At 38.8% G+C, this 25,687-nt stretch overlaps 1 protein-coding gene across 1 annotated transcript in view; it reads right to left on the bottom strand.

Moving 5' to 3' along the window:
* Positions 1 to 25,428, bottom strand: part of TMEM150C (transmembrane protein 150C) — a 1,481,241-nt gene extending 1,455,813 nt beyond the window's left edge. Inside the window, exon 1 of the mRNA XM_044061193.1 lies at positions 25,294 to 25,428. The gene's annotated coding sequence lies outside the window, so the exon portion shown is untranslated. The remainder of the gene's footprint in view (positions 1 to 25,293) is intronic.
* Between the last annotated feature and the right edge of the window lie 259 nt (positions 25,429 to 25,687).

Here is a 25,687-nt window from a genome sequence, read left to right as displayed (position 1 = left end):
ATTATGCATGCAGCACTAGATTCGCAAAGGTTGCACTCTGTTTCTCACTGGAAGTACCAGAAGCATGCAAGAAGACCTACAAGGCTTTCAGAAATTGTCTTACTGCAATAGCTAAATGTGGAGAAAATTATTTTGACTGTAGGTACGAGTACCCCTAAAAAAATTAAATGAAAGTGAAAGAGTCAGACGGACCTTTGTGTTGTTTACCATTACTGAAGTGAATGCCTAGAGTCTAATTTGCTGCAATCATCACTCCCTTGTCTTTGCTAATAAGAAAAACAATCATCCATAGAAGGAAAAATAGTTAAGACCACTTCCTTTGCATAAAAAAAAAAAAAAAACAGTCTGTGTAACAGGTCTTGGAACTAGAAAAGATGGAGAAGCCTTACATTTCACTACAGGGTATCCACTCTACTGACTCTTTCAGAAGTATCTGATCCATTAACTCTACTGCCTGGTATACCTGATGTGCAATACTTTGCAGCAAGCTCCAGTTATGGTTTCTATACAAATTCTCATAACACTGATCTACTCTCCCTACCAGGATTGAGAAGCTTTTTTGAAAAATCTGGCTCCTGGCTCCTAGGATACCAAGAATGGAGTGGAAAAGAAAAAGCTTGTAGTTGTTTAAGGAAATGAACCTGTCTCCAGAATAAGAGTTGAAATTTTCTCATCATTTATACCATCCTTGTCCAATGAACTCCTGAAGACAGATACTCTCCTACAAGTAAGATAGAACTGCGTTTCATATGTCTTTAAATGAAGGCCTTGTTAGCTTTCATGACTTGCAACACATGTTTTTTTCCCCCAGAAACACCCCAGCCATATCCTACATTAGATTTACCACCTACAGCATCTCAGTTTGTGGACCCATGTTATCCACTGCAACGAGCAGTTTTTTTTCGAACGTATTAATACTGTTACTCAAACACTGAAAAAATTACTTTAGAGCATGGGAGACATCTGCTGGGAATGAAAGCAGTGTAAGGCAAGTTAAAACATGTTGCAATCTGACCCAAAAACCATCATGCACACCACAAAACTGTTACACATAAAATCAAAAAATGTGCAACACACTTGTGCAAAGTAACCAGAACAGCAAACAGCTAAGAAATGGATAAGGAGATAGTTACTTTACTTAATGCTCCTTCTACTAAGTGTGGAAGTGGTGGGAGGCAGGATTAAAAGACCTTTTAGAGATGGATCATTATGAAGTTAACGTGAAATCACTGTAGAGATTTAAGTTCAGACTAAAATGAATGCCTGCTGTGCATGAGGAAAAGCTAATTAAATGCCGACACTCAACTGGTGGAGCACATTACGGGCTTTGAAGCAGAAATACCAAAGTGAAAACACAGGGAAATACAATGAAGAATGTACGAATGAGGGTCAGTCACTCCAAAGGAGCAGGCAATCAGAAGTATGACAAAGAACTAAGCAGATATGGTATGCAACGCTTGTCAGCATTTGCAAGTACAAAACTGCATGAAGAGACAAAAGATACAAAGTACATTGGGAGTGAACACAGTTTGAAAAAGTGTATTAACCCTAAGAGATTTTCTGAATTTGGATGGAACACTGAGGCTCCTAAAATCAGCTCTAATGTTACTCCAGAGCTCAGGTATGTGGCGGCTGAGAGAACCAGCACCTGTAGTAACTTTGTACTAAAGAGAGACTGCTTACTGCCATTAATCATCATCAGTGCATGAGCTCAGGCAGCTGTGAACCTAATCTAATGCAGACTGAAAGCTTCCATAAGGCATTGTAGTAATGATGCATGGGGATACAATCCTGTAGCACACTCCAGATACATGACAGCTACATCAAGCCCTTTCTCCGTGGATGTGTATACCCACTCTGGAACTCATTCCATGAGCAGGACTAAAATCATGTAAAGTACCGGACATACTGCATCACTCGGAGGAAAACTATTCTTTCGAATATTTTTCACCTGGGGATCAAGTATACTGCCTGTTCCCAAGCTTTTATCAGAGCATTTAGGAATGGGAATACACCTTTCCTTTTACAAATGCATAGCACTTTTCCTTCTAATAAACTATTATTAATAACGAATCCCATGAAGTATGTTAAGCAGTGAGGAATAAGCCTAACAAAGGCAGTGAGGAGTCCATTTAGGGGGACGAGTGCCATAATTTCCAACTACAAAAAAAAAAAAAAGTAATCAATTTGCACTGGCAGTATCAGCTGACTTTAGTATATCAGCTAGCCACGAGAACTCCGTATGTTTCCTCTGATTAGCCTCAATTTAATTTTAGCCTCAATTCCAAAATTACCTTCATTTAATCTGTTAACACAGGCAAATCTTTCTGGGAGGAGAAAACAGTAATTTGATCAGAATCCAATCAGAAAGGGAGGACGCTTGGGTAATCTTATTTTCATAGCATAATATCTTTAATGCCATTTCTGAAATGTCAAAGATAACCACAATTCTTCTCTGGCTGTGAATATAGTAGTTCTGTAAAGCTAATCCAGGTTGCCATCAGCATTTGCCTCCAAGGTCCAAATATTCATTCCTGCAGTACTCTCCTTCAGCTGCTATGATTAATCCATATTTGTTTTAATCATTTTCCAAAATGAGCTTCCTTACCTTGGAATTAATCCATGGTAATCTTTTTTCTCTGTTATTATTCTACTACACACTTGTTCAGAAAATATATTCCCTCAGTGCCTTAACCAATGAAGCCCGCCACAAACTTAATCTGATTCTATTCACATCCAATTTTTCCTTTTTTTTCTGTCATGAATTCAGTTGAAGTGGAGGGCTGTATTGGACTTTAAATAAGTGAAGGCAGGTAACAAAATCTCCAAACCTTCCTTGCAATAAAAAATGATTAGGTAACACAGCTAGCTTTCAGTTGAGAATTCTACCAGCACCAGGTCTTGAATCCATACCCAGAGATATAGAGGTACATCCAGTAATGTGTCCTTGTTTCTTTGCTATTTAGTGGTTTATTCCTTGCAATAGAAAATTATTAGGTAACATAGCTGGCTTTCAGTTGAGAATTCTACCAGCACCAGGTCTTGAATCCATACCCACAGAGATGCAGAGGTACATCCAGTAGCGTGTCCTTGTTTCTTTGCTATTCAGTGGTTTATTCCAGGATGAACTTTAATGTAAATCACTACTTCGATTTAATGAGCAACATCTTCTCAGCATATATAAAACCCACAAATCCTATGACCAAAGTACCTACTTGTACTCTTGTCACTAGAAATAAACAGAATTCTTTTCCTCTGCAATTTCTATCCACTTCTAACCTCTCCAACTTCAAACTACTACTAAAAAGACTACATAAATAAAACTTGGCACTACCCCCAAACTGAACTAGTCCCTCCTGCCTTCCACTACCAGTACATTCTGACTACAGAGACAGAATTAATAAAACCTACTACTTACGCAAAGCCCAAAATATATTTTGCCTAGTCTATATTATCGTCATCTCTGTTCCAAAGAGTGTACTCAGCATGTTTAATATCATCTCTATGACCCACAACTTCTGAATATTTTATCTATTGTCAATGCTCTTTTTCATCTTGTTATAACTGTCCAAATGTTTGCACTATCTTGTTTCACAATGTATGAAATGGAGCAGAGTTTTTATTTGGATAATAATATGTCATTCTTCTGCATTAGGCTTTGTAATAACTTTAACTATAACCATATTATGTTAATTTGGAGCATTTACCCCCAAGCCTCTGCTGAAAACTAGAAGCTATCCCAGTCGGATTTCCGTAGTAAACAAATATCAAATAAAGTACTACATTACATGGCATGTGATTAAGAGAACATGGAATCCTATTCCACTGCTTTTCTAATTTAGTTGTACACTTCTCTTTCAAGAGGAGACACACATAGTTACAACAATAAATCAATTCTGAGGACTTGGAACATTATACTAATTACTATAGATATCCAGACTGTGGCCATCTGCCACACTTACAGCAGCTTAAACATGCAATACTGCAAAAGCCTGAAATCACACAACAGCAATTTTAAGTCAAAGACAGAAATGAAAATGGTTAGACGTTTCCAGGAAGCACCACCAAATGAACAAACAATATACACAGTTTTTTCTTTTATTCAATCAAACATGGGATCATCAATTAAAGCCACACATTTAAACTAGGCATTAACAGTTGTGAGAAAATTCTACATAAACAGTGCAACAAACATTTCAACTTCAGAATATCTACACCTTGGCTTTCACAGTGCAATATTTCATGCTTAACAGAAAGTGCAGAAAAATCTCAATACATGTGTATTGGAGGAGGGGAATAAAACGGGTGAATAACTGCTACGTTTTGAGTGGTGATGCTTTCTTTATTCCTTACCTAAACCGTAAGAGAAGAATGATGGAAAGTAATAAAAATGAAGTCTGGGAACTAGTGGCCTTACTTTGTAATTACCCCTTGATAAATGAAACGTTACCTTAATACAATAAAGTCAAAAAACTGACAAGAGCTTGCTGGCAGCTGAAAGCAGAAGCAATCCATTCTGTTGCCCCGATTAACGGAAAAGCTATTTAAATACATTCAAGTCGCCTTCTTCTTGAACATTGTCAGAAGTCTCAAACCCCTGAATTCCAGCCTGGATTTCTTGCAACTCCATTTCTTGTAGAACCACTGGCCCCAATCTGTCATGCCTAGCAATAGAGCTCTCCTTAAAATGAGCATTGCTTGTCCATGCAGCTTGCTTGTTGAGCATTGGCAACACAGCCATCAATGATTTTATCCCATAAATTCTTCACCCAAGTCACGACCTCTTGCAGGTTAGGCTTCACAAAGTTTCCACGCTGATTTCTCTCCATTCTATTTTCAATGTAGTCATTGAGTTCCATGCGCAAATGGTCCTTGAATGGCTTGTTTATTGCAATATCAAGAGTCTGGAGATAGGCAGCTGCAGGAATCATTACTTTATCTATTCTTCTCTATGCAAGGAATTTCTTCATGTCTTTAGCATGGTGAGTGCTGGTCGAATCCCAGACTAGCAGACCTCTTTCGCCACCTCACAAAACAAGTGGCAGCATTACACTGACCCACTTCCTTATAACTGCTTGAGTGCACCAGGCTTTTTCGGTTTCAAGAATGTAAATGGCTGAAATGTGTTTAATATCTTTCTTGCTAATGATTAGAGGTGGGATTTTCTTTCCATCTAGATGAATTACACCTTCGTAACCAGTGGAGGGAATGTAGATTGACGAGGCACCCCTCTGATCAATTGTTGTTTGAGATCCTTGGCCCATAAACACTGCAGTTTCATCCATAGCAATCATGTTGGAGAGTTGGTATTTAGAAAAGTCGATACCATCAACAAAGTGCACATTTAATAACTTCAGTATCTTCCAGCTTGAACAGTGCTGTTGATCTTCTTAGAGACAGTTCATATCGGTGAAGGAAGCCATCCAGCCAATGTTGTGATCCTTTGAATTCTTCTGGGGATATTTCTAACTGTGGTGCCATTGCAAGGGCAGATGCTTGACTATCAGCCCTGCGCACAACGAAAGCCTTTGCTCTCCTGTTACCAATCCATTCACAGCTGATGTCTTCCAGCTCAGGAAATAATGGTTGCTGACCTGATCACACTTGCACTTCTTAGCATTTCCCTCGTCGGCCTGTTGACTGAGGTTATTATACGCTACTCGCCAGTTTCAGACCATATGGAGATACAACTTCTTCTCTTTGCAGAAAGCCATCAGATTCTTTCCCCGGGAGTACTCCACAATTCTTTTCTTGTACTCAGTGGAATAGCTCTTTCTTTTTGCACTCATCTTGTTTGGGGGAGGGTTAATTGAAGACTTACGAGACAGGAGTGGCAACACAAAATGGCGCTGGTTAAGAAGACACAACCACAACCATTTGTTATCAAGTGTGCACATTTTATGTGCGTTGTCTGTACTTTGACCAGTCAAAGTACACTTGCCAGTGTTTATGGGCCAAGGATCTCAACCATCAAGTGTTAGTGAGGATTAGGGTTACAATAAAAATCATGGAGGAACCCCAGGGAAAGAATCTTATGGCTTTCTGCAAAGAGAAGAAGTTGGGTGTCCAAATGGTCCGAAAATGGCGAACAGAGTATGATAACCTCAGTCAACAGGTGTCAATAATATTATTTTATAATTCAACACGTCTGTCATGTGTTGTTGATGATCTTAACTGGGGCTTATTTTTGGGGTAGGACTTATATCATGAACACCCTAGAAAGCCATGCTAGGACTTATTCTCTGGTTAGGTCTTATTTACAGAGAAATACGATAAGTGACCTGAAAACACTCGGGTGAACTTACAGTACCATTACATCTGTTACTCACAAGGTCATTTAAGTATGGGGAGATTCCTCAAGACTGGACACATGCAATTTTATTAAACCCATCTTTAAGGAAAAGGGGAATAGACAAACACAGTCATACAGACCCATAATTTTTTTTTGTAGTAGAAAAATTTGGATAAATTAATGTCAGAAAAAAGTAGATCTATAGCCACCTGTACTACGATTTTCTGTACTATAACAACTCTCAGCTAGTTCGACTTATGGTGCCCATAGGACCTGGCCTGTACCAGCTTAATTTCCTGCCATGGGAAGAGGATTAAGGGGAAAAAAAAGAAGTAGTGGTGGTCAAGCCCTTAAAGCCCTTCAGATTATCCATTCATCTTCCCTTTATTAAACAAATGGGATTTTGAATTTTCTTGTTTGGTATTACTTAAAAATATCATGGCCAAACTGTGGGATAAAAGATATGAGGAACACACCTTTACAGGACCACTGATGCACCGCAGCTGGAAAGGATAATATGAAGAGCTTTAAGGGCTTGATCACTACCACTTCCCACAGTAATACAACAGATGTAAATGAAAAGTCATGCTGAAACATTGTTTATACAAGACTTAACTTCAGCCTTTGAAATGATAATACATAAAACACTGACAAATACATTAGAGATAATAGATATTGATGTAATCTTGAAAGGAGTGTGAGCTGCACACCCTACAAACAGGACATAGCAAGTATACAGCAACTGGATGTCCCACAGGGCTCTGTCCTAGGCCCATACTTGTTTAGGTTGCAGCTTTCAGAGGTGATCGACAGTCTGTATGCAGAGGTCTTGAAAATGGGGTAAACTCATTACATCTGTTACAAATAGGGCTTGTTTGCAAAAGAACTAGACTAAATTTACCATTTGGGCAGAAGAGAATAATTTGCTAACAAATACATCAAAAACAAAGCATACAGGACTTTGGAGACATAGACTGAAGGTTGAATATTTAATAAAACACACAGTGATTGAAATTGTAGATTCATGTGAGAACCTGGCAATATAGATAAATCCAGCATTGCGTTTTTTCCTTCTCAAGCAATTGCTTAATTATAATAAAACAAAAGCAAGATTTGTCTCCCCGGGTTTCCACTGAAAAAGGGCACTAGCTCAGTCGGACTACCCCAGTCAAATAACTAGAACTATGTAAATCTTTTTATACAGCCAAAAGTCTAAAATTAGAAATGATGAAATTGTTATTTGTAAGCTACAATAAAGCAAAACAAAAGCATGGAATAATAACAAATGAACTCAAGCATGAGTAAATTAGAATGAGTACAGCAGGAACATACCAAGGTCATACATGGATGTGAAAATTAAAGTTCTTGTGAAAAATTAAAATAACTAAATTTGTACAGTGTCTCAAAAAGACATTCAAGAGGAGACCTTACTAAGGCACATCTCCAGTCTGCTAAGTCTACAAAATTGACATCACAACTTTTCATTTACATCAGTTCATAGGTTAGTACTAGGCTCTCTGCCCAAAGCCATTTATAAGCCTAGCCAGAATGTGTTGGCTTTCGCCGCCCCCTTAGATTAGTTCCCTGTTCCTCCGTCCAGCAGAGCCACTGAAGTGATCCCCAAGGTAAACTTTCTGTTTCCTATCCACTCGTCAAGGTTTCTTTTGAAGAGTGTTTTTGAGTAGCTCTGCCTACTGTAGATTGGGATCTTGTTACAAAGCATGGGAAGTCTCTGGAACAGGAATCTATCCCTCCAGCATGTCCTATTTATTGTTGTGGTGAGATTTAGAACCCTAGAGCGTGTGGCTCGAGGGGATAAGGTTTTCTTTAGGTGGAGCATGTCCATCAATTCTGGGTTGGACATGGCCTTGTATGTCAGGCAGAGATCACCTCGGAGTAGGCGGTATGCATCAGAGTACAACTGGAGTTTCTTCAGTCGAACTGCATAGGGCATCTTTCAAAACACACAAACGAAAAACAAAACCGCCAAGGCAAGAGTTGCGGAAATACGTGTATTTCCGCAACTCTTGCCTTAGCGGTTTTGGTTTTCGTTGCATAGGGCATCTGTTTGAGGCCAGTGATCCTCTTGGTGAGGTACTTCTGTGGTCTTTCCAGCTGTTGCAGGTGTCTTGTAAGGTACATCCCAAATGGGGCGTTGTACTCTATGATGGGTCTGATGAGTGATGAGTAGAGCGGCACAATGACCTCTTTTGATCTGGATGTGAACCCTTTTGTGATTAGGTGGGCCACGTAGAAGGATTTTCTAACCACTTTGGCAATGTGATTATCAAAGGTGAGATTAATATCTACGTGGGTCCCCAGATCCCTTATTACGTCTTCCATATTTAGGGGACTACCAACCATGTGGTAGTTTGTGGGTACTTTGTTTTTTCCCAAGGGGATGACTATGCACTTTTTGGCATTTAGCTTGAGGCCATGATTTTGACACTAGGTATCCGTCTCAGTGAGACCCTTTTGGAGGATGTCTGTGTCAGCCGAAGTGTCAATTATAGCCCCTAGTTTGCAGTCGTCTGCGAACTTAGTCAGCCATAGTCCTCCTGTGCTTGCCTGTACCTCTGAGAAGTATATGCCAAACAGGAGGGGTCCTAGGACTGAGCCCTGGGGAACACCACCTGTAACCGGTTTAGAGTCAGAGCTAGCTCTAGCAACTCTCACCATGTGGGTTCTGTCCGTGAGCCAGTTGGCAACCCATCTTGTGATGTAGAGGTTTATGTTCAGGTTGGTGAGCTTGTCTATAATACCAGAATGGGGAATGGTGTCGAAGGCCTTAGCGAGGTCTAGGTAGGCTGTGTGTACCACCATTCCCTCTATACCCTTGGTAAATGTCTCAAAGAAGTCCACCAGGTTTAGGAGGCATGATCTGCCCTTAAAGCCAAACTGGGTAGGGTCCAGTGTTTGGAGGTTCCCAATGTCTCTTAATGAGTTCCATGATGATGCGCTCCCACAGCTTTGCAGACCAAGCTAGTCAGGCTTATAGGGCGATAGTTCCTGGGGTCTGTTGTGGCTCCACCTTTGTGGAGCAGAATAACCATTGCTGTGCGCCACTCTATGGGTATGTAGCCTGTGGAGAGGCTAAGTTTGAACAGTCTGTTTAGGTGAGGGGTTAGTCCGTCTTTGAGCTCATGTAGGACACAGCCTGGGACACCGTCCGGTCCCATTGATGCTGTGCTTTTGGATTTGGAGAGGGCTGTTTTAACCAGAGTGCCTGTGATTTCAGGGACTCTACATTCCTCTGGTATGGTTATGGGTCCTTTTGGGGGTGAGAGGGAGGGGTGAAGTTTGTGCTGAACCTGTCTGCCAGGATGTTTGCGATATTGGTCGGTTCAGTGTATTGTGTGTCATTCTGCACTAACTCCAAGCAGATCTGAGAATTGCCACTTAAGATTCTTGACATAGCTAAAGAATGCCTTGTGGTTATCTTTTGAGTCCTTGGCAATTTTTCTTTCAAAGCTCACCTTGGATGATTTTATGAGGGATCATAGTTTCTTGCTGATACTGATCAGGGATGTCTTCCCTTCTTGGGATTTTACTCTTATCTGTACTAGTTTCCTCCTTCTATTGTATAGCTTGCTTATGGCAAGAGTCCACTAGACTGGTTTCCTTTTTTTGGAGAAGTGAGTCTTGGTTTTGCTTGGGATGGCACAATCCATGCATTCTTGTAGCTGCCCATAGAATGCATTAGTAAAGGATTTTGCAGCTTGGACAGTGTTATCCTTCAGCATGGGAGCTTTGAAACTTTCCACCTCGGTCTAAAGTAACGTGAAGTTTGCTTTTGAAAAGTTTTTCACAGTGGTTTCCTTGTCCGGGGGTGGGGGCGGAATATGGATATCCAAAGTGATTTGTTTATGGTCAAATCTAACCAGCGAGGGGTTGACCTCTGGAGTGGAACACCGGTCGCCCATGTTGGTGATGACCAGGTCCAATATGCTGTCACCTCTGGTGGGAGTGTTGACCAGTTTAACCAGGGCGTTTGAGTTTATAAATTCTAGGAAAAGTTGGGCAAGGGAGTTAGTACTTGAGAAGTTCTCCCAGTTAATGTTTGGGTAATTGAAATCACCCAACAGTAGGGTGTTTGGTAGGATACCTGTTAGAACATTATGACACAGGCAGTTAAAGATCTATTTTCAACATATGCGTGCTGATTTTTGGTTTCAAGTCCCAACCATTTTCAGACAACTGCATCTGGGAATGTTTGGGTTTATCACAAAGTAGTTCATCAGAAGAGGAATGGAAAGGACAACTGCAAGTGGTCAAAACTTTCACAGGATACAAGAATGTCATCTGATCTTAATAAATTTGCAACTGCAACCTTCAAAGCAGGAAAGCTGCAGCACCAAGAAAACATCAATCTGAGACAGGATTGAGCAAGGAGGAGTGTACAAATATTTGGGAACTGGGAACTGGTAAAGGATCAACAAACATGAACAGATGCACCTAAAACTTAGAAAGTAATATTTTAGAAGACTAAAATGAATACTGAAAACAGTGTTGTCATCTAAGAACAAAGTCCAAGCTATAAACCAATTTGCTCTTCCTGTCTTAATTTAAAGTTTTGGAGTGACTGGCCCCAAAAGGTGTTGGATCAGTTAAACAGGAAAACAAGAAGGATGTTTCATGCTCATCAAATGATTTATAAAAAAAAAAAAAAATTGTATACCAAGACTATATATTCCCCTTTTTGAAGGAGGTATGGGCGGCAACAAAATTGATTACACTTATAGATTTCCAGTCATAGGACTGCATATGTATCTGCTGACCTCACAACACCCCAGATATAGTGAAAGTTTTAAAACATGAGAAGAATAAAGTTTAAGATGACTTCCCTGTTTAGTTTAGGAGAACCATTTCAGTGTCTAACAGGAATGGAAATCAAACCAGAAGTAGATAAAAATCAGGCAGCAACTGAACGTGCCAAAAAACAACAGAAAGAATATAAAGTGAAGGATCAGATGAGAAGGCAAGAAATGTAGAAAATGCATATAGTTGCAAGTACAAAAAACTCTTGGAACAACCTTATGTTGATCTGGATCGAATGCAAAAATGGTTAGGAAGAGGTGAATTTAAACCAACAGACGAAAGGTTAATATTGGCAGTCCAAGACATTGGACTGCATACACTTGGGTTTACAAAGTCTATTAAACATGTGGGAGAAAAAGACAAATGTAGGTTTTGCAAAATAGAATTGGAAATAGTTGCACATCTTGTTGCTGGTTGTGCTATATTAATGACAGAAAGACTGTCAACTAAAAGGCATAATAATGTGGCAAGACTTTTGCACTGTGGATTGTGCAAGCATTATAATAATGAAGGAGCTGAAAAACATTGGAAACATGAGCCACACAGTATCATAGAAAATTATGAAATATATATTACATGGAAACACCCATTACCAACAGTTCAAAAATACATGTGAGAAAACCAATGTAGTAGTCCATGAAAAGACAAAAAATTGAAATTGCTACACCAATGTCTTACATACAGAGAGACACAAAGTCATAAAATACCAGGATTTGCAGGCAGAAACAAGGACAATCTGGAATACGTAAAAATCAACTTGGTAGATCACCACAGCTCACACAATGCACTTTTATTAAAACAAAAACCAGAATAAAATCAGATGCATTCTGTGAGCTGTGGTGGTCTACCAAGTTGATTTTTATGTATATTTGGATGCTTATTGCTTTGGTGGTGACCTTTGTCGTAAACAAAAAAGGTTCCAAACACCGATAATGTGGAATAAGGATACCCAGACAGTTCCATTAGTAACAGGAGCAATAGGTCTTATAAAAAAAGAATTTACAATCATACTTGGCTATAATACAGATACATGCAACTCTGTATGAATTGCAGGTGGAGACGATACTGGGCACTCTGTGGGTGCTGTGAAGAGCACTTCTGGCTAACATCAAAGACTGAAACAATACTAAATGTTCTGAACTTTAACCACACTTTGATTTAGGAATGGGGTCCATTCCACTATGGTATTAGAAGCTCAAAAGACTTGGACAAACTAAAAAGATTACATAAAAATGAGAGTTCGGTTCTCAGAGAGTAGCTGACACATGAAATAAACTACCAGATTACATTAAAGCAAGTGCTACTTTCGATATTTTTAAGAACATCGACAATTATTATAAGCATGACTGTTTTGATACATTGGCAAGTTAGAAGGGTATTATTGCCCGTTGTTAAAATATTTGTATGTGAGTATGTTTATGGCTTCCTACAACTTCAAGTAGGAAAGAATGAAAAAAGAAGTAGAAACAGTATACATTAATAATGTTAATCAGTAATTATGCAAGATAATCAGACTTCTAAAAAGCACAACACAAATAAAAACAAGTGCTCCTTTTGCATATAACATTATCAAGTACCATTTACAATGAACACAGAAAAATTGTTCAATGTTGTTGTGTCTTTCGGCTTTTCCCAGTTAGGGGTCGCCACAGTGGAACTCCGGTCCGCTAATGATAGGCAGTAGATTTTTACGTGCAGAGTTGCCGGCCCTGACGTACAACCTTCAACGAAGGTACGCCCATTCACACATGTCTCTACATAGAAGACGCTCTAGCTGAGAATCGAACAGGACAATGTCTTACTGTGAGGCGACAATGCTACCGCAGCACCACCACCGCAGTGAGAATAATTGTTCAATAATACACAGAAATTTAGTAAACTCAAAAGAAAAAGTGAACACAATAAAGCAACTATTGGCCATTGCATTTTTATCTGCTTTTGATAGTAGCCAAGTGTGACTTCCAAATGGGCTGCTTACAACCTACCATTAAACTGCAGTCTGCAGACTACAGCGAATGACTGGGGAGGGAGAAGAATGAAGAGATAATGCCTGCTCACCCCTCTCTGGGTGTGTAGGAGAGATGCATGTCTCTAGGACCCATATTCTATTAAATCCCCTGCTGGATACTGAACAACCTAGTGGAAAATGCCTACTTCTAAGGAGTGCATGCAAGCTCATCAATGGATTTATAAGAGTCATAGAAGGGTCAGCCTTGCACTAGACCTCTGCATCCCACTGAAGTACTACTGGGCATGCATGGGAAATTTAAGGATTAAAAAAATAAATAACACCTCCAATTGTAAAAAGCACAAAGTGCCCTAGGAAGCTAGACTTTTGTCATTCTTGCAGGTATTCTCGTTCTGCAAGCTCAAAATGTAACCGTGACAAAGATAAGTTCATGAAGAGGCAGGACTCCTATAACACTCACTTAGGCTGACAGAAGGGGGAATCCAATTGTCTATACCCACAGCCATCCTCCAAAGGCAAAACCAAAGACTGAGGATTCCTCTAACAGGAGAGAGAACACACTGATACAATGAGAGACAGGTCAGGGATTCAAAGCCACCCTGCAACCCCAACTGTATGACTGGGTCTGAAAAAAATCAACCTATTCATTTAACAGTTTTAAACCAAAGGTTTCCAACTGGTTGCTCATTTAGTAATAAATCCATAGCTGTGGCTATTTCCTTCAGCCTGTGCATGTAAATGCAAATTTTTCTTCTTCTGAGGTTGAAGTAAACAGGACAGTATGCCATAACACGTGGTGACAATAAATGTTCTTACACAAGAAATAAAACTACATTACACACAATTTTATTAAAGAAGCAGACGAAGTTCCTAGACTCTTTCAGCCATGACTTGTTATAGGGATATAAACAGCACTATAGTCAACAACAAAGTGATTTTAGCTATTTAACAGACACAAATAAGGCTATGATTTGCTAACAAGCATCATCCTGTAATCCTGGATTTGAGCCTCTCAACATCTTGACTACTGTGCAACTCTCAGCAAGTCACTGTGCCAGTGTTCTAAGGTTACACCTGAAAAGAGGCAATTGCATCTACTGAGGTATAATCACTTAAACAACTCAAAAGGCTGAAAGTATACAGGAGAAGTATTAAAAAACACCAGAATAATATTTATTAAAATAAGCCCAAAAGCAATGTTAACCAATGAAATAAGACTTCACATACCCTAAATGGTGACAGTCTCAGCTACACCAAATATCTGCCTATTGAGTACTTACAGGATTCTAGATTTATTAATGACAGTAATTGCTTCTTAAGTGTAATTTATTTAGTTCAACTTTTTTTAGCATGTCTTTAATTATTTTTTAAAAGGTTGTAATGGGCAATGCTTCTGACATCATTCAGTACTGCATTCTACAACATGGAGCCTGTGATGGAGAAAGCTTAAATGCATTAACTACATATCTAGAGATTTTAAGAACAGCAATGCCAATTATGGACAAAAAGAATGTTGTGAAGGCTTTGATCTGCAATGTACAACAGCTTGATTACTCTGCAGATCTGTTTGCCATTTACCTATGTGTAGATCATAGTGTAAAGCTTATGTGCTTTATCTTTAAGAAACAAGCAAGGCTGTACGTGTCCATATAAATTCCAGACACGTGCAATCCCTAGTGCCACTTTATAGAAGCAGCCAAAGAGTAAGCATGCATGATCTCAGTTGTTCGTTTGTATACAAGTTACTTAAGTTATAATCAGCAAGCCTCTATAGTGATGTGTTTGTATGAAATAAAGCTGCTTGAACAGAACCCACGAAGACTTGTTTATTCATGTCTTTAACACAAAAGCGACATGCTGTCAGAACTAGAATGGAAGAGAGAACAGTATTCGAAGCCATGAGATGTAAAGATGACAATGAAGGTAAAACAGAGAGAAAAGAGCACAAACGTAACCAACTGAATAACGAACAAATCTGTTAGGGGAAAAAAATAAAAAGTAAAAAACGTACAATATGCTGGCTGCATATGCGTGCACACCCTTAAACTAATACTTTGTTGAAGCACCTTTTGATTTAAATTACAACATTCAGTCTTCTTGGAAAAACACCTGCCATCAATTAAAGAGACTGATTAACCCCAAATAAAGTTCAGCTGTCCTAGTAGGATTTTCCTGACATTTACTCAGTTGCTTGCTACAGCAAAAGCCATGGTTCGCAGAGAGCTTACAAAACATCAACGGGATCTCATTGTTGAAATGCATCAGTCAGGAGAAGGGTAAAAAAAATTTCCACAGCATTGGATATACCAGGGAACACAGAGAAGACAGTCATCAAAAAGTGGAGAAAATATGGGACAACAGTGACATTGCAAAGAACTGGACATCCCTCCAAAATTGATGAAAAAAACAAGATAAAAACTGGTCAGGGAGGCTGCCAAGAGACCTACAGCAACACTGAAGAAGCAGCAGGAACTTCTGGCAAATACTGGTAGTGTACTACATGTGACAACAATCACCCGTATTCTCCATGTCTGGACTATGGGGTAGGGTTGCAAGACGGAAGCCTTTTCTTACACAGAAAAACATCAAGGCCCGGCTAAAATTTTCAAAACAATACATCAAGTCTCCCAAAAGCATGTGGGAAAATGTTTTACGAAGTGATGTGACCATGGTTGAACTTTCTGGACACAATTCCAAAAGGTACATTTGGTGCAAAAACATTTTCATAGGGTATTCATAGGTTAGTACTAGGCTAACTGCCCTTGCGAGCCATTTTAAGCCTAGCCAATTATCCCCTGTGAGATTCAAACCCTGTACCTTGTGTTTGTAAGGCAAACACCTTAACCATTAGGCCACGCTCCAAAAGACCACCAGCCCCATGGTGAAGCATGTTGGTGGCAGTATCATGCTTTGGGGTTGCTTTTCTTCAGCTGGAACTGGGGTCTTAGTCTAGGTGGACGGAATTATGAACAGTTCCAAATACCAGTCACTTTTAGCCCAAAACCTTCAGGCATCTGTTAGAAAGCTGAAAATGAAGAGGAATTTCATCATTCAACATGACAATGACCCCAAGCATACATCCAAATCAACAAAAGACTGGATTCACCAGACGAAAATTAAAGTTTTGGAATGCTCAGCCAGAGCCCAGACCTAAAGCCAATAGAAAATCTGTGGGGTGACCTGAAGAGGGCTGTGCACAAAAGATGCCCTCGCAATCTGACAGATTTGGAGCGCTTTTGCAAGGAAGAGTAGGCAAATATTGCCAAGTCAAGATGTCCCATGCTGAAGAAGGCTGAATGTTGTAATTAAATTAAAAGGTGCTTCAACAAAGTATTAGTTTAAGTGTGTGCACACTTATGCAACCAGTGTATTGTATGTTTTTTATTTCATATTTTTCCCCTAACAGATTTGTTTTTCAATTGAATTGTACAGGTTATAGGTCACATTAAAGGTGGGAAAAGTTTTGAAGTTATTTACTGTGGTCTCATTTTTTACATTACAAAAACCTGGTATTTTAACAGTGGTGTGTACACTTTTTATATCCACTGTGTATGTATATGTATATGTATATGTATATATATATATATATATATATATATATATATCATAATAATATATACATTTATATATACACACACACACATATACACACACCTTCGCTATGTGTTAATATGGCAGACAGATTTCAAAATCCCCTACCATTTCTGTATTATCTGCAGAGAACTGGAGAATATATGAGCAAGAGTATGATATTTTCATACAAGCAACTTATGCAGATAGAGATGCACACACCAGGGCATTAATTTAGCTAAACCTAGCAGGGTCTGAGGCCATTGAAAGTGACCATTCTTTTGTGTATGTACTAGCAGTGTATGACGGAGAAGGTGCAGACCACCATACTGTTGTACAAGCTGACTCAAGGGAAGACCCAGAGTGTATGAAGCGCAAATTCAGAGAAATGTGCAAACCCCAGAAGAATGTTACATTAGAGAGGCATTTGTTTTACATAACAAATCAGAAACCATGGGAAACATTTGCGGCTTATATAACTGACTTGAGAAATAGAGCTAAAACATGTTGGTTTAGTGATCTAAAAGATGAGCTCATAAAGGACAGATAAAGTGGTATTAATAGTGCTGCTGTGAGAAAGATTTTACTTTGTATCAGTGATTTAACATTGAGTAAAGCAATAGAGATTTGTCAAAGCCACGAGGTGACAGAAAGATATACAAGTATGCTTGTGAGCGACAACAGCATGGATTCAGTTGGTTCCAGAGCAAACATAGATAGTATGCAACACATGGCAAACAAGAACAGGCCCAAGTATGTGGCAGCTACAGAATTTCCAAAGAGCCACAAGGTTTTCTAGAGAGTTCCAGGAAAAGTGCGAGCTCCAACACCAGCCCAGTGCAACACAAACATGAAAAACAGAAAAACCTAAATCTAGCTTTATTGTTAACCATTGCAACTGTGGTGTGAATCATGAATCTAAGAGAGAGAGAGAGAGAGAGAGAGAGAAGTGCTTAGCATTTGGTCAGCAATATCACACGTGTAAAAAATTTAATCATTTCCACAATTTTTGCAAATCATGTAAGCCTCACACTGTTGTAAAGAAAGGTTGCATGAAGAAGCGAGTTGATCAAGTAGAGCCAAAACAGTCAGCTTTCTATGTAGATGGTGCATCAATGATTGGTGAAAGAGCAGATGCAGTAAACTTATTAACAAGAAGTGAAATTTTTGTACTGTCCAGATCAATCAAAAATCCACAGAGCTCAAAGTAGACACTGGGTCAAAGTGTAATGTTATATCAGCAAACACATTTGCAAGAGTGAGAACTAATGAACAACTCAATATAACCAGCAGTGCGAGACTTGTTGCTTATGGAAGTGAAGAAATTCAAACTGAAGGTTCAGTGGATAGTTGCTTTTTGTTATTTGTCCAAGAACTGTTACAACTTGTTATTCTATGCAGTCCGAAGACCAGTGCAATCTTTATTGGGTCTCACAGTTTAAGAATGAATCTGCTTTCTATTGCTAAAGAAGTTCATCATGTGAGTGCAAGCTCTGAGTTCCAGTTTCTCCGAAGCCATTTTCTCAGAGTATGCCGACGTTTTCAATGACAAATTGGGCAAGCTTCCAGCTGTATATTCCATGAAGTTAGACCCAGAGATCAGACCAGCAAGAAGAGTTCTGTTAGGTATGCAAGATAAAGTTAAAACTCAGTTGAATAAAATGGTGCAGCAAGGTGTGATTTGTCCAGACACAGAACCTACTGAATGGGTGTCATCCATAGTGGCCACTCACAAAAAAGGCTCAGATGAAATCAGAATATGCATTGACCCTAGAGATCTGAACAAGGCATTAAACAGACTATATTATCCAATGCACAGTTGAAGTTGCAGTTCTAATACAGAGTGCCACTGTATTTTCTGTTTTGGATGCAAAGAGTTCATTTTGGCAAGTGTTGCTTGATGGCAAATCTTCATTTCTAACTACTTTTGGTACTCAGTTTGGCAGATACAGATTCCTACGGATGCCATTTGGAATAAATTCTGCAAGTGAAGTTTTTCAGAGTGCAATGGAACAAATCTTTTCAAGTTATCCTTGTGCCATAATAGTAGATGATCTGTAAGATGAAGGCAATGGTGAAGCACAGCGTGACATAAACCTCAAGAAAGTTCTAAATAGAGTACGTGAAGTGAACTTAATGCTCAAGCATCTGAAGTGCAAATTCAGACTTCCAGAAGTTATGTACGTAGGACATTTGTTTACAAGTACAGGCTTAAGACCTGACCCAACCAAGCAAGCAGCTATTCTAGAGATGTCAGTGCCAGACAATGTACAATTGACTCACCCTAATCTTGGAATGAGTGAAATATCAACTGAGCCGACAGCACAGGATACTACGTCTGAGCATGTTGTTTAGTGTTATGCCTGTTAATAACTTGGAGGCTGGAGATAATTGTGATATTGAGAACTGTGACAGTAGCAAACACAGTGCCTCAAGTAGGGCATGGTTCAACATTTAATGCCCTACATGTGCATAAGTTATCGTTGGGAGCTGATGTTAGGAGGAAGGTTCCTTCCAACTTGCGTAGCAGAACTGATAAATCTGGTAGATCGGATGGTACACCTGTAATTTCCATTTACCCACTGGCACAGAAAAACAGGGGCATTCCTTGAGCAAGGGAAGGAACAAGAGGAAACTGCCTGTAGAACAAACAATGAATCAGTCCCTCAAGAAAATGTGGCAACAAATAGAGACATAGTACTTCTTTAATCTGTCTAAGAGACATTTGTCATTAGATGAAGAGAATGTGTTGAAGAAAGAACTTTCTTTTATCCCTACCCATCAGGGTGAGGTGACTGACATGATTTTGGATGTTAAAATGTTTATTCATAATGTTGCTTTAAAAATGCAGTTTGGTGGTCGTACTAATGACGACCATGGTTCTAGTTTCAGAAGACCTAGTACTTTTATACTGATTGGACATCCGATTTTGGAAGCTTTTGGTAAGCTGGTTGAACAGGATACACACCAGCTTTTTAATAATAAGAAAAATAGATTTTCTGATAATTTGACACCTAATGAGAGGTCAGCATTGAGTATGTTGCAGAATGATAAGACTATAGCCATTCGTCCTGCGGATAAGAGGGGTCAATAGTTATAATGGGCTGCTCTTATTACCTTGACAGTATGAAGGTGATGCTTAATAATCCTGAGCATTGTCATTAGCATGGATGAAATTGAGGCAATCAGAAATAAGATTTGTACTGCTCTTAATTAATTTGTTGTTTGAGAAGAGACTTAACTCTTGATTTATTTAAGTATTTCTTAGTGGATGAACCCTCGATTCCTTTCATACAAGGTCTTCCTAAGACTCATAAGAATGGTCAAGCACCCCCCATGAGACCCACTGTTGCCGGAAGAAATGGGAGTACCGAGCCATTTTCCAATTTTGTGGAAAAACATCTACGTCCAATTTTGGACAGAAATGCAATAATATTAAAAGACTGTAAGCATTTCTTGGTTGATTTGTTTAATTTCGTTAAGAAACAGCCTTTGAATTTGAACTACTACATGGTGACAATGGATGTGCAGTCCTTGTTCACGATGATACCCAAGGACATTGGGTTGCTTCATATCAAGAAATATATCTCTAAGTATGGAGAGTTTGATTCATCTTTAATTGAGCTTATTGGTTTCTGTATGAAAATTGTATTAGAGAACATTTTTGTTTTTGATGGTGCCTACTATAGACAGAGGGATGGCAGAGCTATGGGCACGTCTCATGCCAATAGCTGCACCAACGTGGTTATGGCATTATGGGAAGAGGAATGTATGACATGCACTGCATGGTTTCAGCGGTATGTTCCTTTTTACCACCACTTTGTTGATGACCTGTACTTTATTTGGACAGGCCATGTGGATGACTTTCATAGGTTTCATTCAGATCTTAACTCATCCATGTCCTTCCTTAAGTTTTCTCTTTCATTCTCAGCAACATCAATGGAGTTTTTGGATGTGTTGCTTAGTCGACATTGATGGTTGTTTGAATACTGGAATTTTCAGAAAATCTTGTTATAAGAACACTTTGTTGCACAGATGTAGTATGCACCCTCAGTATATTTTTAAGAACATTGTGAAAGGTCAAGGCATGACAGCCTCGAGGTTTAATGCATCTGATGCTGGCTTTAATTCTGAATTATTAGACCTTGGAAAACAGCTAAAAAGTCACCCCGCACCAAAGTCCCTCTGCCAGTAGCCAAGTGTAAATTCAAAGAAATGCAGCAAGCAGGAGACACCAAGCTGAAACTATAAAAAAGTTTATTAAAACAATAAAATGCCAATAAAAGTGCACTGTTGAGCGCTTTCAAGCTAACAAGCCCTTCATCAAATATCTATGAAGATCACTAGATCACTATCTGAAGAAGGGCTTCTTAGCTTGAAAGCGCTCAACAGTGCACTTTTATTGGCATTTTATTGTTTTCATAAACTTTTTTATAGTTTCAGCTTGGTGTCGCCTGCTTGCTGCATTTCTTCGGAATTATTAGACGTTAGTTGTTAGAGGATATAAAGGGACAGAAGTTGATAAAATATTGGATACCATTCCACAGTATAGAAATGGAACAGCTCGACCATATTTTTCTGAGGGAACATCACAGTCTAGTGCAACAGCTAAACAAAATGTGTATAATAAGTTCTCTATACCATTATTTTATACAACTGACACAAGGAAGGTGACTGATGTTATACACAAACATTGGGGTATTTTCACCACAGATGAGAATATTAAGAAGATTATTGGCGATAGCCCAAATTTTACATATAAGAATAATAAGAATTTACGCAGGCTTTTATGCTATCCTGATAACTGTACTGTGACTTCCACTGATGCTAGTTTATTGACATTACCCTGCAATAACTGCAATTTTTGTGGCTATCTTGATAGTAATTGTTTTTTTGACCATCCTGATTTTAGTCATAGATTTTATTTTGGGGTAGGAGCCATTTGTTTAACCACTCACGTAATGTACCTGGCCCATTGCACTTTCTGTCATGCATTCTATGTGAGCAAGACGGACCGGGCATTGAAGGATAGACTGAGGGAGCATCTTTATCATATACGAAAAGCATCTTTAAACAATGCCCTATACAAACATGCTTTAAGTACTGATTTAAGTCATGTTTTTCAATTTTCAGTTATAGACAGAAGAGGGGGCGATGTTAGAAAATCTTACTGAGATAAGACAAGTCAGATGGATTATTAGGTTAAGAACAGATCAGGGTCATGGACTCAATGAGAAGGCTCCCCTTAAACCCCTCTTGAAGGGACGTGGTCTTAGAAGGTAATTAGTTATGTAGGACCAGTTATTTCATGTTTTGTACATTTATTTGAATAATATTATGTATTTTTATGCTGTTACATTATGTTCTGCGATTTTAAAAAGTGAGGGAGTTTGTGATTGGTTGATCTCTGACTGATGCCTATATTTAAATGTTCTAATTGATTTTGTTGAGTGTATGGTCTGATAAAGTATTCGTGAAAGCACTTATCAACATTAAAGTCTATATATTTCATGACTTCCCTGGCAGTGTGTTATTCTGCTGGTTTATTTGTTCTACTTTATATATATATATATATATATATATATATATATATATATATTTTTTTTTAATCTGTTTTCTGTCTATGCTAATTTGGTTTTAGGCAAAAAACTAACAGTTTTTTAAAAAGGGGAACGTAGGATTAATTTCACATTTGTATTAAGTAGGAGGGGGTGTTGCTGATTAACCAACCAATCACTATATGCTTTAGATGCTATTTAAATGTTCAATGGTTTATTTGATGGTGTTCTGAAGTCGTCTTATTCTTTTTGAGACGAAAGCACCAAATGCTAAATAAATTATTTATTTACAGTCCTTGGATTGGCTTTTTTCCATTTTGGTGTTTTTTCCTGGTTTAAAGTTCTATACAGCTTGTCTGTATGCAAGTTACTTAAGTTATAGTTAGTAAGCCTCTATACTGATGTGTTTGTATGAAATAAAGCTGCTTGAACAGAACCCATGAAGACTTGTTTATTCATGTCTTAACACAAAAGCGACACTATGGACAACTATAAGGTATCCAGTCTTGGCCAAACTCTAATTTTCCTAGAACTTGTACTATTAACGGAGTCCATTTACAGCGACAAACCATTTAATTGAAAATGCAAAACTTTCTCTAAAGTGTGACAAGCACCATGGCATAATATTTGGAGCTTTTCTCCCAGAGCCTCCGCTGAAAAAGGACCTGTGTCCAGTTGTACTTTCCCAGTAAACAAATGTAAAATAAATAAACAACAGAATGGATCCCTGACAAGACGCAGACAATCCGGTTTGGATTAGCAACTCAGTTAGGGATGAACAGGAATAATGAGGTGCAGCCTGTCCTGCTCACCTTTCCCCTCTGGGAAAGACTAGGGTATTGGACATGCACCCTGCCTACAATTCATTGCAGAGAACTGACACAGATGTCTATCTACAGTGGAATCAGGGCCACAATGGATAGCATCAATTATTTAAGCAATTAACTAGCCCCCTCCACTGCACAATCAACATATGAGACCTTCTCAACATGTGGAAGAACAGTAGGGCTTAAATATCTTCCGACAGCCATACTGCAATAGTACCTTTGTCCAAAATATAGAAACAAATGAATACTGTAGCCACAACACCAACTAGACATTTGGCTGAGCACCACATGAAAAACAGCTGCAAAATAATCTTTTCTTAAGCCTGAGCAAGCTTGGTGGTTGTCATGGTGGTAAATAAGGATGTGCAGGCAGCAAAGCCCCTTGCACTGGTGGTGGGAAGACCCCTCACACACAAAGATTTTTGGTTACCACATGTCTATTAAATGGTCTTCTGCTGGAAAGAAGCTCAACCGCATTAGGACTAATATTCTGTCCTTAAACATAATCATAAACATACATATTTTACTGCACTATAGCCTAAAGCAAGTGCTGGCCAAGCTGTGAGGCATGATTGGGACTGCATACACAAAGGAAAGGAGGAGTACTACTTTACTGAATTATGATTTTTTTTTTAGACAAAAAGTTAAAGATTTTATACCATGTGCCAATGAGAACATTTTTTTCTAGTAGCCAAGCTTGTTAAAATGAACAGGAAGAGTGTGAAAAGCCACATTCCTCCAGTATTTGAATTCACTGTGCACTTCCAATGCACACTTAACAGGACAACAATTCTCCATCCAAAGGAAGAAGTTCTCTGCATACCTCTCAACTGTCTCTGATTTTCAGGGACATCCCGGATTTTACCTCAAACTTATTAGGTTGGTTCCCTCTTAATCCTGCCGAAAACTGGTGACTTTTAGAAAAGATGGTGGGTTATCATTAATAAATAAAAAGACTTTCAGCTTTTCCTGGTTAGGGGTTGCCACAGTGGAACTCCGGTCCGCTCATGATTGGCAGTGGATTTTTACAGTGCCGATTTGCCAGTCCGACACCCAATCTTCAAAAAAGGCACGCCCATTCACACTCACATCTACCTGCATATCCGTGGAGAGAACATGCAGACTCCACACAGAAGGGGCTCCAGCAGAGTATCGAACGGGAGAACCTCTTGCTGTGAGGCGACAATGCTAACCGCTGCTCCACCACGGCTGAGACTGGTTATCATTAATAAATAAGTAATAATAATTATAGGGTACTTTTATTTTAGAAAATTTACATTCTCTTATTCTCTCATTGTATCAAGTTTATTAATAGTAATATATTAAAAAGTGCCCCCAATTAACAAAGGGAGTCCTCTGCCTTTCTGAAGTACCATTTCGAAATTCATATTCAGGCAGTAAGATATGAAATAAGTGCACAGCTCTCTGAAGGGTATGAATTAATACAAGGAACACACCAGACAGTCATCTGCCTGGGGTTTTAAAATGGTGCTTGACATGTTACAGGCAGACTGCCAATCACAGACTTAAATCACTCCTAGAGGGTATGTCAATCTTTATCTCCTTTAACCATACTCCTGTACCGAGTTACACGACCTATCTTTCGTTTGCATGTGTGCTTAACTGCAACACTGTAATCTTTAAATAAGGAAAACAAGCAAGAGATAAAGATAAAATTTCACACCTCCATCCCGAACAATGCCCAACATACCTTTAAAATTACCATTATGGGATCATTACTACTCAAACCTACGTAGGCCTCGCATGAAAAAGAGGGAAAATTAGGATTACCCTTTTCAAATTCTTACAGTTATGGAATGCACAGCAAAAAAGCTTTAAACAGACAATTTGTCTGCTAACATTAACCACACAAAGAACGCTTCCGGTACAATGCTGACAGCACCTGCCTACTACACATTTGCTTTAATAACATCTACTGGCTTATCTATACATACCCACGAGAAACGCAATGCCTCACTCTCAAAATACCCAGTTACTCATTAAAATGAAGCTATATACCGTATGGGACAGGAAGGTTAACCAAACAATACCGATTCCAAATAACATCATACTGTGCTGCTACCTGATCCAAAGATACACAATACAATGACACAGAAATGCTTGGAGAGCAACGTAAACATACACACGCTATTAAAAGTAAAGGCACTGCTATCAAATTGTCGCTTGCCAGACAAACCCATGACAAACATAACATAGCTGAACATGCCTCCATAATACGGTACGCACAGGTACTATTACCTGGTCCAAAACAGCACCGTAGGAGAAAATGGGTGGAGCTTTTTTTGTTTCTGTAGGTAGCGTATATATTGCAGCTTTCAACGTTTAGTTTGGTTTACACTCACCCGTCGTTTTTCCGGTTTTTAAAGGGGTGGAGCTCAGTATGTCCACCAGCCCGCAGAAAAAGGCGTTGCTGAGTAAAATTTAAACAGATGATGATTCGTAACCGTATAAGATCTGCACTGTTGTCACGAGAAAATTGTATAGGTAGCATTATGCAAAATATGAAAATATATATACATGTGTGTGTATGTTTATGTACTCACATGTGTCTTTGTGTGTGTATGTGTATATATATATATATATATATATATATATATATATATATATATGTGTGTGTGTATATACGCACACA

This window comes from Protopterus annectens, chromosome 2.part0 (assembly GCF_019279795.1).
Source record: "Protopterus annectens isolate FY-2018-M chromosome 2.part0, PAN1.0, whole genome shotgun sequence".
In the NCBI taxonomy this organism is placed as follows: Eukaryota; Metazoa; Chordata; order Ceratodontiformes; family Protopteridae; genus Protopterus; species Protopterus annectens.
Note: the sequence above shows the minus strand (reverse complement) of the source record. Positions and strands in the feature narration are given on the sequence as shown.